Source organism: Mixophyes fleayi, chromosome 1 (genome assembly GCF_038048845.1).
Source record: "Mixophyes fleayi isolate aMixFle1 chromosome 1, aMixFle1.hap1, whole genome shotgun sequence".
In the NCBI taxonomy this organism is placed as follows: domain Eukaryota; kingdom Metazoa; phylum Chordata; class Amphibia; order Anura; family Limnodynastidae; genus Mixophyes; species Mixophyes fleayi.
Window position 1 is genome coordinate 96279714 of NC_134402.1, and position 13850 is coordinate 96293563.

The window sequence follows — 13850 nt, forward strand, 5'->3', positions numbered from 1 at the left end:
GGGGGTCACTGATTGTAATGTGGCAGTCAAATGACAACAGTACCGTAAGGGTCTCAATGATAATATGAAGGATGAGTTGGCTTGTATAGATCCTTCTCAACGGTTGGAAGAATTCATAAACAGATGTATGACAATTGATGAACAATGGAAGGAGATGCAAAGAACACAGTGCCCTTGTTCCATAATGGCTCCTGCTACAACTTTCTTTAAATATTTACTTACCAAATCAGAAGAATCTGAACAAGAACCTATTCAGATTGGATACAGTAGGAGTCCACTTTCTGCTCAATAAAGAACAAGAAGAAGGGAGCTTAATCTCTGTCTTTCCTTTGCAGCCCTGTTTGGCAGAATGCCCTCTTCTAGGTAGAAATCCAAGATTTTCCAGAAACTCTCAGACGCCAACTCTTTAAAGAAGGAGATTGTTCTTTTTTCCCCTATCTTACTATTAACCAATCTAATGTTATCTGAGTTATACCTCATTTCAGCTACAGTTAATCTTTGACAGTAATCAAATTAACACAATAGCATTAGTCGATTCCAGCTACACAGGTAATTATGTTGATAGAGCTAAGAAAGGTCTAGTCAAACAACGTCAGATCCCTATCAAGACCATATCTACTATTATTCCTTTGGAGACCATTGACAGTTCACAAATTGGATCAGGTCTGGTTGACATGGAAACAGATCCTCTATTTCTGAAGACCAGTCAAAATCATCAGGAAGTCCTAACTCTTGACCTGGTTTAGTCTCTTAGTTCCCCATAGTTTTAGGAATGCCATGGTTGATCAAACATAACACCTCTATCAATTGGTTTACTGAAATATTTAAACTCCAACACCTTGTCCCTGGAGTCTGCCCCACAGTTATATCAGTTACTCATGTTTCGGTGGGTCCTGACCCTTACCGACAACTTTCTGACATCTTTAATAAAAAGCAGGCAGAGATCATGCTTCCCAAATGTGTCTATAACTGCCTTATATATCTGGTTTCGGGGCCCAAATTCCTTTGAAAGCTTCTATTCTTTGTCAGAACCCGAGTTGGTAAACCTAAAAGAATATATTGATGAAAATCTTTGCAGGGAATTCATCCAGCCATCCACTTCACCGGGTGGTGCTCCAATATTCTTTATGAAAAAGAAAGATGGCCGTCTACGATCAGGTGTATATTATAGAGCCTTGAATTTCATTACCACCCAACTCCACTATCTACTATCTCTTATTCATGAGTTATTTGAAAGTATCTGCACCGCTCACATCTTCACTAAACTAGATCCAATGGGCGTTTACAATTTGGTGTGGATTCATCCTGGAAATGAGTGTCATTTTGAGTATCTTGTAATGCCTTGTGGACTTGCCAGCACTTCAGCCACTTTCCAACACTTTGCTAACAACATATTTTGAGATATTTTAGATTAATTCGTTATGATTTATCTTGAAGACATTCTTATATATTCTAAAACTTTATGAGAACATCAGAAGCAGGTGAAAAAAGTTTTCTAGGGCCTCAGAAATCACAATTTAAATGTAAAAAATTAAAAATGTTCCTTCGAAACCTCATCGACTGAAGTTTTAGAACATATTGTGGCCAACAAGTGTTTAAAGATGGATCTCAGCAAAACAAAGGCAATAGGAGATTGGCTGGTAAATTCACAATTAAAGGTAATACATCGTTTTCTAGGATTTTCTAAGAGTTACAGACTTTTTGTTAAGAAGTTTTCCAAAATCAGTCAAGCCAATTCCATGCGAACCAGGAAAGGTTATCCTTTTCACTGGACCCAATCAGCTCAAGAAGTATTTGAGCTTCTCAATAAATCATTCCAGTCTGCTCAAATCCTGGTGCACCGTGATCCCACTCAACAGTTTATTCTTGAAGTTGTCTTATCCCAAAGGCAAGGAAATAAACGTTTTTCTCAATGTGCCTTTATCTCAAGGAAATGAACAATAATTATACAAATCTATTCAATAGGACACAAGGAATTATTTGTCATCTGTCTGGCCATTAAGGAGTGGTGTCATCTGTCTAGGGTGCTAATACCCCAATTACCATTTACACTAATCACAGTAACGTTGAATATCTTAAATCCTCAAAAAGCGGTTTCTGTCCCAACATTTCACTGAGACTGTACTCACAAATATGGTCAATGATCTACTTACAGTCTAAGGGTCACTTCTCCTTTATCATCCTTCTGGACCTCTCTGCTGCTTTTGACAATGTTAGTCAAGCTATTCTATTGTGCACTCCATTGGCATTTTTGACACTGTTCTTTCCTGGTTCCCTTTTAACCTTCCTATCTGGTACACTTCCTACCTATCAAACCACTCCTTTAGTGTCTCTAACTCTCGCACATCCTTTCCTCCACTCCAAATATCTGTTGGGGTCCCACTTGGCCCTCAGCTTTTCTCACTGTACACCTCTTCTCCTGGTGAACTAATTCCCCTGTTCGACATCTAATACCACGTTTACACTGACAACATGTAAATCTACCTCTCATCCCTTGATGTCTCCCTTTCTTTACTATGTTGATTAACCGATTGTCTCTTTGTTCTATTTACATGAATTTCTAATGCTAACTAAAGCTCCACATGGCCAAATCAGAGCTTATCAACTTCCTTCCTCCCAGAGTCAATACTTTCTGTTCAAATCTCCCTCATGGTTAATAACTCCACAATTTCCTCAGTCTCCCAAGCTGGCTGGCTCGGCATTATATGTGACTCTGCCCTGTGCTTTATTCCTCACATCTGGCTGAAAATATATAGCAGAACTTTTCTTTTTCTAGAATTTATATTCCTGCTGCACAATTAACAGGGATATATACATCTGTAATTGTTTACAGTATCTGACACCCAAACAACAGTGTGATAACTTAAAATAGGTGCTGTTTTCTTTTTCAAAATTATATTACCATTGGTACATTAAGAAGAAAGAGCCATCACACTAAACTGATGAAGTTTTTATAAAAATAAAAATAAAAAAAAGACTATTATTCTAAACGACTTGAAATGTTTTTTTCCTGCAAACAATAAGATGAAAGGGTATTTTTACTAAACTGTGTGTTTGAAAAAGTAGAGCTGTTTGCTATAGCAACCAATCAGATGCTAGCTTACATGTATTTAGTACATTTTACAAAAAGACAGCTACAATCTGATTGATTGCTATAGGCAAAATCTCCACTTTTTCAAACCCGCAGTTTAGTAAATATTCCCCCAAATGTTTATTGTGGAACATTCCCTAAAGAGCTAGAATAATTATATAACAAATCCGCTCAGGTTTTTTTGCTTTTGTTAACATTTAGTAATCATTGGTATTGGCCTATCCTGTAAACACATGCCTTATTAATGTTATTGTATAGTGAACAATAATGTGCCATTCTCCAAATGACAAAGAGGATTTGTATATAAATGTAAATTTCATCCTGTAAGAGAGCTAATGATGTTCAGACTAAAGTACTATCAAGTTATTTCTTGGTTGCAAAGCATACAAATCTGTAACACATTGTACCCATGGAGCTTTTCTTTGTGTGCTCTTTCACAAGTACTGTATTTAATTGTATTTCTCTCATTATTAAAGGACATTTGTAGGAACATTCTGTTCCCATTATCCCCACAATAAGGTTTTACCTTGAGTCACTGTAAAACAGCACAAAAAGTAAAAAACTTTCCACCTTTGCCACTTCTCATACATATCAGGATAATTTCTGAAAAGACAAATATATATATATATATATATATATATATATATATATATATATATATAAAAAAATATATTAAATTGTGTTACGTTGATTAGACTTGACCATTGCTATCTGAACAGGATGTCTAATTGGGAGTGCTGATAATTGAGGGGGTAGCTTGCTAGCCCATGGAGCCCCAGAGAGATGTCTGTAAGGGGGCCAGTTTAGACTACATGCACAGCTAATCAAAATGTATGAGGCACCAGCCACATAGCCAACCAAACTGCAGCTGGCAGTTAATCAAAACCCCAATCCTCTGCCCTCACATTTCCTGAACTAATTAATCCAAAAAATATCATGAAGTCACACATTATCAGCACACAGATTCTAGAGGACACAATGACGGCACAAAGATGTTATCATGAATTCCCAAACGGAAACTATTTTGCCTCCCGGTGAAGGCAATTAGAGATGTTCACTGACCTCCGTGTTCTGGTTTTGGTTTTGGATCTGGACTAACTTTGTGTTTTGGTTTTGCCAAAACTGCCCTCGTGTGTTTTGGTTTTGGATCTGTATTTTTTTAAAAAATTGCTAAAATCACATAATGTTGCTCTTTTTTTGTTCCTACATTATTATTAACCTCAATAACACTAATTTCAAGTCATTTGCAGTCAATTGTAACCACCTCACAGTTCACAACATTATTTTCATACACTTTTGGACAAATACTGCAGCGTCCTGGCTGGATGCTAAGCGCCAGAGCAATCACTCAAACACTCGGCAGTTCCTAGCACATCTAGGAAACACTACCACACAGCAGTGGCAGAAAAGAAAAGTGGTGCAAGATGGAATTGTCCTTTGATCATGAAACTAGTTATGGTTCATTTGATCACTCCACCCGTTTCTTTGATAACTGTAGTAATTGTACAGCTAATACATGGCAACGAGCGCTGACCCCCCCCCCCCCCCCCCCGCCCCCGGGTTGCATGCTTTTATCAGACCCAGAACAATCCAGGGTGTCAGACAATGCACTAAAAAGAGCAATTGTAATTCCCAGCAAAAAGCAAGATCATCACTGAGCTTCGAATCAGCCCCAATTCCCACAAAATTATAATATAGTAAGGTAATTTTGATGTAAAGTGTAGATTACAAACACTTGATGAAACATCAGCAAAGTGGAAGGTAATACATATACACGTCTATTTAGACGTACATGACTTCGGCAAGAAACGTTGTTCTTTGTTAATAAAACTGTTGTCTTTATACTGTTCAAAATAATTAAAAATAATCATCCACCATTCTTTGGATGTTGATAGTCGATTGTAGGATCAGGTGGAGTTACAGCAAAGGTGTCACTAATTCTGGTTCAATTCTTTTACAGTAGACAAGACCAGATTTCAAAATGTTGTGCTGAGTCATCTGCATCATCAATGGGTGTCTAAGAGTTTTATTAAGCATACAACAGTATATAGCACATGTTGGTAACATTGGTACACTGCGGTATCTGAAAGGAAAAGTGGTGCAAGATGGAATTGTTCTTGGAAAGCTAAATTTCTTTCTAGCAGCAGTTGAGTTAGAAACTGAAGGAGGAGATGCTGTCCTGTCACGTAACACTTGAGCTGTCATCTTGCTCACCAGGAGCTCCTTGCATCTCTTCAGATCTGGGTCACTTGGAAACAAAGAAAGACATAGCTCTTAAACCGAGGATCAAGCACAGTCGCCAAAATGTAGTGATCCGATTTCAAGATTTTGATAACTCTTGGAGCCTGGCGAAGCGAATAAGGTAATTGATCTACAAAACCAACATACTTAGCGGAATTGCTTTGTTTCATCTCCTTCAGTTTCTCAAGCTGCTTTTCCAAAAGTCTAATTAAGGGAATCACTTGACTCAAGCTAGCAGTGTCTGAACTCACTTCACAGGTGACTACTTTGAATGGTTTCAGCACCTTGCACAACACGGAAAGTATTCTTCACTGCGCTTGACTAAAATACATCACCCCTCCTTTCCCAATGTCATGGCTTGTGGAGTAAGCGTGGATGACTTTTCACTGTTCCTCATCTGCAGAAGCATATATACAGGGTGGAATTCCACCTTGTCACCACCTCTTGCTTCAGTTGGTGGCAGGGCAAATTTAATTGCTCTTGTGGCTGCTACAATCTCCTACACGCTGTTGCCGAATGTCGGAAATATCCAGATATTTTACGGGCCACAGACAGCATCTCCTACATGTCACTGTCATTTTTTAAAAAAACTCTGCACCACCAAGTTTATTGTGTGAGCAAAATAGGGAATGTGAGGGAATTCACCCAGCTGTAATGCTCTCACAATATCGGTTGCGTTATCAGAAATTACATATTCTGAGGAGAGTCCAAGCGGGATAAGCCATGTTGCAATGACATCCCTTAGTTTTTGTAACAGATTATCAGCTGTATGCCTCTTAGTGAAGCCGGTGATACACAGAGTAGCCTGCCTCTGACAAATGTGATGTCCTTGGGTACATGCTGCTGCTGTTCCTGCTGGTGAAGGCGAATCACCAACCCAGTGGGTTTTCTCAGTCATATAATCTTTAGTTTGCCCAGTTCCACTTGTCCACATATCTGTGGTTAAGTGTAAAGTGGGTAGAATGGAATTTTGTAGCCCAATAATTACATTTTTATGAACCTTCTGGTAGAGGTGAGGAATAGCTTTTCCAGTGAAATGGTGTCATGATGGAATTTGGTAACAGGGACACAAGACTTCAAGTAACTATCTAAAACCAGCTGCATTAATAGTGGATATTGGATGCAGATCTAATAGTAGCATAGTTGCCATTGCGTCTGTGATCCGCTATGCAACTAGGTGACAGCTGTCATACTTGCTTCCTTTTGCAAAGGATTGTTTAACAGTCAATTGTTGTAAACTACTAGTACTCTTCTTCTTGGTCTGCTTCTGGGATGAACATTCACGCCCAGCAGCAGCAGCAGCAGCAGTGGGACTAACGCTCAAGAATTCTTCTGATGAATCCAGGATAGTGTAGGAGTCATCTAGCCTTACCAACTTGGATGTAGGACTAACTCCGATCGCTACTGAGGATATTGATGAGGAACGGTGTTGTGGGGGTAGATTGCAGGCGTCGAGATGTAGTTGAGAGAAGGGACCTAGAAGAACTAGAACTCGTAAAGAAAGGTGAAGGCCTTCCCTCTTTTTGCACTTTCAAATATATTGTAAATTTTGGGGGTTCCAAAGTGCTTGCTGCATTCTTCCAAACATGTGCATGTGAGGTGCCTATCACATTGTCTGTAGCATTAGTTTCTTTTTCTCATAGTTCTTTTAACAATGGCCTTGTAGTGAGCATTCTTGGGCATTCTGTCCCTCTATGTGTGCTCATTTGATATGCCATCACTGGGGTTCAGTTAACTGTTATTGACACCATCTAATCTGTTTATACTCAAGATTTCCCTCTTGCTTGCCCCCCTTTTTCTATCAGGCTATCCCATAGGCTGCAAATCTTAAAACACATCTCTCTCCCCAGCCCTCCTCTTCCCCTCTCAACGATCCTTTTTCACTAACCGTACTATACCTCACCCTCATTCTTATCCACTCCTACCTACCCTTGTTCATCTCTCTTCACCGTATCGCCCCACTGTGTGTCTCCTGTCAGTCTCCTCCCCCCCCAGAATGAAGGGGCCTCTTATCCTTGTCTCCTTTTCCTCCAGTTTACCATTACCATTGGCTCCCATCTTCTTTTCTACACATCAACACTTCACTCCTGTCCCTGTCTCTTCTCCCTTGCCTTTGCTACTCCATCACTGACCTGATCCTGTTAGTGGCACCCACACTGTTGGGCGCAGGGTCTGCCTCCTTTAGTTCACTCCCCACCTCCCTCCTTCCCTTCCACTCTTTGTTCTGGAATTCACTTTTACCTCTATGTCCTGTATACCTGTTCTCAGCTGAATTTGTACTTTTTGCACTTTGTTTTTGTACTGCTCTGTATGATGTATTCTGTTATGTTACATGCTCTATATATGGTGCTGCAGAACCTTTGTGATGCCTCATAAAGCTTATAATAATAATAGTTTGTTAGTAGCTGTTTTTATACTACATTGTCCTTTTAAAATACCTGAAGTGCCAGGTTTTTCATGCTTGCTTATGACCTCTGAGTTCTTGACATTATATAATTAGTGAGTTAGAAGATTATTTTACGTTTTTTGATGCTAAAGTTTTGGCTGCCTTTTTGGTTGCTTGTGTGTTTAACCTACATCTTCTTCCTGACATATGTTCCTCTGAGTTACCACTTGTATGCAGCCAATTCTTAGGTTTAGACCTGGTGGTATATTTACTAAACTGTGGGTTTCAAAAAGAGGAGATGTTGCCTATAACAGCCAATCAGATTCTAGCTATCATTTATTTAGTACATTCTACAAAATGAAAGCTAGAATCGGATTAGTTACTATAGGTAACATCTCCACTTTTTCAAACCCGCAGTTTAGTAAAAATACCCCCTAGAGAGAGAACTAAATCTGGTTCCTGTCAAGCCTTTCTACCAACTCTGCTAAGTAGGTCCTTTATACCCAGGGGATGGCAAAATGAGCTGCAATAGGTGCACAAGACAACTTAGGTTGCCCTGCTTCTTCCAACTGAATCTGAACCTTCATCATCTGGCATGGTGCTATTGTTATTATCAGGGAATAACAAGCATTATCTATGCCTCATATCAATTTCAGGTGATATTGCTATATTATATTTGACATTATTTACTTATGAGTAATATGTACCCAATGCATGTACCCCTTTCTACTTTGATGCCACACAGCAGCGCCATATTCCCAGGCTTTCACTGACACGGAAGAGCAGCAACAAGCAGTGTGATGTGTATGACCACATCAACACAGTGACTGACAACTTGCCTGCTCTACAATATAAGAAACAGCAGAGGAAAGAAGAGCGGACAAAAACACCACCTGTCTTCCCCATTATAAGCCAATGAGGAAAGGGGTGTGTTTAATTTACATTTTCGGGGCAGCAGATACTGCAGGGGTGGGGGACACCATGGGGAAAAGAAAAACACTGACTAAATGACATTATGTCAATCATTCAGTGTTTTAGACACTCCAAAAACCTTGACGTCCTAGGCAACTAACAAGTTTGTTTAGAAGTTTGTTTTAGCAGCCTTGTGTACCGGTATGTTTCCCTGGAACTAATCCAGATTTGCACTATGAGTGGTTGGTACAGTAATTTTATTTCCCATTTCTCAATGTCATATTCCACCCCAATAGTGGGTCTTACCAATAGTCGCCACCCCTCTAGTCATTGGATTCTAAAAGGATTATCACTACTCAATATAGGTGATCCAGTCACGTCATATTGCCATCATAGAAACCAGCTAAAGTAATATGGCAAGAATATGTTTATAGATTTATTTAAATTAGACAAATACAAAATAAAAAAGGATTACAGTACATTTAAAGATCAAGCTGTGGAAATGTTAGTTAAATAGTAGTCAACCTTCTATTTGAAAGAAATTTGAAGGTATGAAAATCTAAGACTTTAGACAGAGCTACACTGCTCTCCAAATCTTCCTCTCCCCTTTAAATACATAGTTATGCTATGTGCACTATTGTTAGGTGCACACAGCTCACCCTTCACGAGCAGAGCAGTGTGAAGCATTCACTACTTGTTTCTGCTCAGGTGTTAAACTCAGTAGCTGTTTATCTGGATCCTGGAATGTTGGGGCCCTGTTTGGAAAAAGGGTAGGTACATGAAATATGGAAAGTCTAGCATTGAGTGAACACTATTGGTCTCCTTCCAACTAAGCAGCCCCAACATTAAATCAAAAGGGATTTTATTCCAGATAAACATTTTTATTTAACTTTGTAAAGTACACAATATTTATTAGATGTCATATAGGGTATTTAATAAGAACAATAGCAGCAGATTATTCTTCTATTAGTCATTGTTGAAATGTATGAACTGTAGTGGCAGGTGCATAGTACGTGGGACTTGTTTTTCCTTTATTAAATAATTAGTATTCACATGTAGAAATAGCACTCCTTCGCCCCTCATTCAATAATAGCCCCACACCACCTGTCATGCGCTGAATCTCGCCGCTGATGTCACGTTGATAGCGAGCGACATCTTGGATCTCTCATGCATACGCAATAGAGTATGCCAGTCACATATATATATAATGTATTATTGTTTCCTGCCCAGTTGAACTCTACCCCCTGTCCCCTTTCAACTGCAGTGACCTGTGGTGGGATAGCAGCCAAGTCCATATATCCTTGCTGGGGTCCCTGGTGAATACCTACCCCTCGTCAGACTCCTCACCTCCACTGAAGGTAGTGTAAAGTTGGTCTGACTGTTTGAATTCAGATAGCTCCTGTGTGATTACAGACACCGACTTAGCATTAAATTAATAGTCCCATCACCCAACCTTAAATTGGTAGATCCCACCATAATCCCACTATTAAATTACATATTCTCCACCTTCAAACCTCCAATAAATGAATACCCCAATAAATTACACCCCTACTCCTCTCTGTACACTTACATTAAATGCCTCTTTCTCTCCCCCCTACATTTACATTACCTGCCCCTTCCCCCTCCCCCCAAACTTACATTAACTCCTTCCCTCACAATTTATGAAAAGCCCCCTGCCTCACCCTTACATTAAAAGCTCCTCCTATATTTACATTAAAAACTCCCACCCCCACACTTACCTCCTTACATCTGTATCTTCTATTCTGCAGCCTGCACAAGGACACACAGTGGGGGCGAAAGGGAAGGGACCGGATTAGAATGACCTGTGGCCACAAGCTGTAAGTGGCTAGTCCAAGGAAGCCCACCTCCTGAGTGCACACCTCAATGGAGCTTCCAACATAAGAAAAAACATACAGTACAAAGTGAAAGCTGTTAGGTGTTTTCTACTCATAGTCTAAAAGCACTGGATAGCACCTCAGGTGTCAGGTAAGATGGCTTTATGCATTTTAGGTTTTATGGAATAATTTGGTAACAAGATCGATTAGGCTTTTATAGACTGTTGTTATGTATTTCTGCAGGGCAAATAATAAATTCACAATAATGAATAAGTAATTCTATATGACAACCAGTACTAGATTTTAGTCCATTACTCTTGCAAAAGAGTTCTCCATATAAAGGATATTTGGAACAGACACGTCGTCAATTAACACTAACAAACATCTCAGTGAGAATTCTGCACTAACAACTCACTGTATGACCTTTTCTTCTAGCAAAAATCAATTATCTTCAGTACAGTGATATAAAACTTTCTTTACTCTAGTAGAGAATTCAGCCAGAATACATTTTGTTTTGTCAACCTTAGAATTATGAAGAGTGTATTTGGACAAGTGGTGAAGAGCCAAAAATAATGGTCCTTCATCACTTGTTCTTATTTATCAAAGGATTAATGCTGGAGAAATCATATTTCTCCCACATTATTAAAGGCACTTAAAGCTGTCCCCATAGACCTCTGTGGGAACAGCAGCATTAGCTCATTTATAAAGCTGCGAAAAGCAAAGGTTTTCAAAGCAACTTAACACCATCTCAGGATGGTGTTACTAGTCTATTTCAATAGGATCCAGCTAAAGCCTCTACGGTTTTGCTGGAACCCTCCCATGAGAAAGCGCTATGTGCTTGTGCATAGCATTTTCTCCATTCGTTGGCAGTGCAAAAACTAGGTTTGATCTCTTGATTGATGAAATGAGAGCTCGAGGTGAAAAGGCTGCATTCTTAGTAGCAGGGGCGGAACTAGTGAGCTGTGGGTCCTGGTGCAAGGAGCAGGGAGGAGGGATCCAGGACCCACAGCTCGCTAGTTCCTCATGCAGCAGACTCCATTATCTCCATGGGACCCGGTACACCACACCTGCTGCACCATTGGTAGTTCTGCCAGGGCCATCTTTTCCATTGGGCACGATGGGCAGCTGCCCGGGGGCCCCACGGGCAAGGGGGCCCCATAGGCATGGCTCTTAATGAGAATAAATAATCCTGCATAAGAAAAAAAACTGCAAAAAAAACCTACAAGGGTCACTGAGTAAGTACATCTATCTATCTCTATCTCTATATATCTATATCTATATCTGTTTCTGTATACATCTATATATCTATATCTATATCTAGGGGCCCTGGTGCACTGCTTTGCCCGGGGGCCCATAATGTTGTTAAGATGGCCCTGAGTTCTGCCACTGCTTAGTAGCGTTCCATGCTGTATGGAAGAGCATAGGATTTGATTTTTGCACCAGCTCTGATATGGCCTCAAACACACAAAAGTATTGAATGTAGTAAAGAAGATGTTTCTCACTCTCATAAATACCTTAACTTACAAATGAGGTCAAATCAAGCATGTATATTAGGAAAAATACTGCAAAGTTTAATTTAAAAGAGGGGGTGATTGAACTTTTGATGTAACATTTACATTTTGCACAGTATATCTCATATGGTTTTTCCACCTCTCTGCACATCTCGGCAGACTTCTAGTTTGCCCCGCTGTCTCCTAAGAGTGAGTGTACAGTAGGCATTTACAGTGATGCACCAGCAGTGCAAATCTAAGATGTTTTGTGGTGCACATAGAATGGGCTTCATATAACACTGAATGTGAGTTCTGTATGTTAGGGAAAAGTATGTTAATGCATACTTGCCAACATTTCATTTTTTTTTTCCGGGAGCTGCTAGTAGGAGGTAGGCGTGTTGGGGGCGGGGCCCCATAAATTGCGTCATTTTAGCTTTCCGGTGAATCGCGGCGTTTGAACCGTATTCTGCCCACTTCTGGGCAGATCAGGGAGATTGCCACACTCTCTCGGGAGTCCGGGAGACTCACGCAAAATGCGGGAGTCTCCCGGACGTTCCGGGAGAGTTGGCAAGTATGTGTTAATGACCACTACTTGAGACACAATTGACAGCATCTGCTAAAAACATAACATACCTACTTATTCTGAAATTATATATCACTATAATAAATAAAGATGAGTCCTGCTCGTGTTTATTGCAATGTATCTTGTCAGCTGATTGAAGCAACACAAACTCCAGTGAATTTATAATAACAGGACTTCAAATTTTAAATTTAAAACTTCAATATCTTATTTGATTACTTTAGAAAGCCATTTAGTTCATGCACAGTATGTTGTGGGAGATCACAGCGTCTCATCATTATAAAGTTAGTAGAAGTAAAATACCCTGTGGGTGTAATACATTTTGCAAACCTTTACACACATAGCAGTGCAGTGGGAGTGTAACAGATGATTATTTAGTGATGTATAGTCACTTTGAGACTTCATGTACTTTATAATTCATAAGACTTCTTCCCCAAAGTATTGAGCATGAATAAAATTGGTGTTTCAATTAAATATTGAATGGAGTTTTAAATTTAACAGTGCCAGGTATAATTGTTTGTTGTTAAGCAAACATATATTTCACATCCTAGATTGCTCTGTGTTTTGAAATATTTAAACATAGGGAAAACAGGAAGTTAATGGTTTTCTCTGTCTTATTGTTTTGAAACCACAACAGTAAACACTCTTTTACACACATGAATGTTGGTCGGGTTGTGTTTGAGGATCACTGATCCCTACAACATCCCCACCAGTTCACTCACATCAAACCAAGGAACGATGCATGTACCATTTCTTACTTAGTGCATGAGCAGTAGACACCATAGTTATAAGCACAAGCACTTGCACGCCTTTAGGTTTTATTGCCTTTTAGTTAAGTGAAACACAGTCGGTATTATTAACAAATTATGTAAAAACAATCCAAACAAGGACACACAAGGTTGACAGCCTACAATACAAAGTTTGTACATGACATCGCAAGGTTTAGTTATGAACCGCAAAAAGTCCGGTTATGAACCGCAAGAAGATTTCAATTTGCACTCCCAATACCCAGGAGAACAATCAAGAAAGGTGCATGGCTGAAACGGTAAAAGTGTCACCTGAAAGTACAACCTACGTCCACTTTCAGACCACCCCCTTCACTAGTTTCAACTTTTCAGTACTTTTTTCAAAAATACTATTTGGTTCAGCCTCATTTCAGCCTGATTAAATTATATCGGAGAATGTGGGACACCTGGAATGTCTTTGTTACATGTGTCACTTTTTCATTTTTGAAGTATGTCATTACATTGCTTGATGTGCATTTAGAAAAGTACTTTTTCATTAAAAAAACCTCAAAATGTGTCCTACGTATAAG

At 39.5% G+C, this 13850-nt stretch overlaps 1 protein-coding gene across 2 annotated transcripts in view; it reads right to left on the reverse strand.

Moving 5' to 3' along the window:
• The window catches only part of RXFP1 (relaxin family peptide receptor 1), a 261940-nt gene that overhangs the window by 105306 nt on the left and 142784 nt on the right, over positions 1 to 13850 (reverse strand). The window lies entirely within an intron of this gene.